Raw genomic sequence first — 2,459 nt, forward strand, 5'->3', positions numbered from 1 at the left:
CAAGTATATTAGAAATGATGAGGATGGCACAGGTTAGAACAGGGCTCAGATCTGTTGCTCATAGGGTTGCTGAGTCATACTCAATGGCACAAAACAACAACATTTCTGAAGCCTTGATGTATTCAAGGTACTGAATTCAGTTCTGTGAGGGATATTAAGATGAACCACCTAGATGATTCAAGTCTGTTGTTCATAAAGTCTCTATGAGTTGTGTCTCACTCAACGGCACCTAACAATAACAACAGCAGGTTAACAACTAGAATGACTGTAACATTGGTCTTGAGCTATTAGAGATCAAGAGAACGGTGCAGGATCAGACAGGGCTCAGATCTGTTGTTCAAAGAGGTGCTATGAGTTTCTGATGACTTGACGGCACCTGGCAACAGCATATCACAGAAAGAATTATCCTGGAGCTCATTGGTAAAGCATTTAGGTGCTAACTGAAAGGTTTTCCCTTTGAACCTACCAGTCAGGTGGGAGAAAAGATTACAGTCTAGGAAACCCTAAGAGGCAGTTATATCCTGCCACATTGGACCTCTTTGGGTGGAAGGCATAAAACTACCCTACAAAGCAGAAAGCTATAGGAGAAATGAGAGAAGAAATGTCTGAGTTATTCAACTCACTTCATACTCTTCAATACATTCGACCTTGGCAGCTTGATCTCATTTTTTAAAAAAGTTAACTATTCTTTTACAATTTACTCTTCAGAATTAGGAGTGCTGGTTAAGTGGTTAAGTCCTTGACTGCTAACCAAAAAGTTGTTGGTTTAAATCTGCCCTGAGGGGCTGAGTATCAGGCTGCTTGTGTAAAAACCTTTGCAGCCTCAGAAATGCTACACAGGCTGTTCTACCTTATCATTGAGCTGGGATCCACCTGATGGCAGTGGGTTTAGTTTTTTAGTTTTCGATTTTATTTAGTTCTTCAGAACTACTCATGAGGGGTTTGTGTGCCTTTTCCAACTTAGATGTGTATTATAAAAATCCAATGCCATGGAGTCTGTGCCAACCCGTAACAACTATGTAGGCTGCAGAGTAGAATTCCCTACAAAGATTTTTAAGACAGTAAAGTTTTACAGAAGCAGACTGCCACATCTTCTATGGGACGTAAGTGGATTTGAACCTCCAATCTTTTATCTAGTAGCTGGGTGTCTTACCTACAGCTCCACTGGAGCTCATTTTAATGAAAAGAACTTGGAAGAAAATTGCTGCTTCTGCCATCATTTTAAGAACACATTTGGAGATCTTAAATCTATACTTATTCTAAATAATCTTTAAAGACTTTTTCTTGTGTTTAGCACATTTGATTTTGGCCTTCAGTCCCTTTTGAATTCCTTTTCAGAGGGAGGCCAAGGAGTTATAACTCATTGTCTGTGACGCAGTTTTGTGCGTGTGTTCTTTCTCACAATGACCCTGAGTGATGGGGTATCTTATCTCTATTTTAAGACTTACTGAAAGTTTGATGCTCCAAGAGTAATTTATCCAAGGTCTCGGAGCTCTTACATGGTGGACCTTGAATTTCGACATTATTTCTGACCTCAAAGAATACGTTCTTGTTGCCATCACGTACTAACAGTGATTCAAGTGTATTTTAAAATTCCTACTTCTGGTTTTTGCGGTACTTTCGAAAAATCTCAGTTGACAAAAAACTTTCCTGTTGAGTCACACGAATACTACGTACTCAATTAACATGTCTTCAGCAACAGAGGGCTAGGGTTATTGTCTGCATTCTGCAGCATTCTTAGTTTGTTATAATTTACAGTTTTAAAGTTGTAATTAATCCTCTGTATGTCATGGCCAGTCCTATTCTGAAATGTCTAAAATTCCTTTTTTTCTACTGTCTTTGATAATGTCTAGAATTCCCTTTGGAACTTATTTTAACTCCAAGATCACGAGCTGTCCCAACCGGTTTATTTAAATGGAGAAGGGGGAAATGAATAACCTAGGAAAGCAGTTTAGATAAATGGAGGATGGTAATTTTGTTTCTTTCCGTTTGAACATCCATCTTTTAAAATGTGCGGTTACTGCACCGTAACTGAGTCCTAGCTGACTCTGAGGGGGTTCTCAAAGGCAGTATACATCGTATGAGGGAAACTGGGTAGATTCAAACCCAATGCCTTTAAGATCGCAGCGCAGCTTCCTACCACTAGGCCAAACCAGACCTCCCGGGCATAGGAGTTGAAAGCTCAGCACTTAGCTCCGCCTCCTAAACAAACAACTGACCGAGAGGCGTGGGACGGAGCCGGGAGGGGTGGCACTTGTTTCGCTGGTGAATTTATAGGAGGCTCGGAAGACGCGCCGAACCCACGGAGCAGAGTCAGCTGGACGCACGCAGCCCCGCCGAGCCCGCCCGCAACCCCACGCGTCCCCGCCGAGGCCTCCGGCGTCAGGCGCCGCTCCACTCGCCCCGGTCCGGGCTTCTCGCGGCCTGCGTCGCTTCCGGGAGTGCCCCAGCTGCTGGCT

The sequence above is a fragment of the Elephantulus edwardii genome, unplaced genomic scaffold (genome assembly GCF_000299155.1).
Source record: "Elephantulus edwardii isolate Elephantulus edwardi_28Jun2011 unplaced genomic scaffold, EleEdw1.0 scaffold00093, whole genome shotgun sequence".
In the NCBI taxonomy this organism is placed as follows: Eukaryota; Metazoa; Chordata; class Mammalia; order Macroscelidea; family Macroscelididae; genus Elephantulus; species Elephantulus edwardii.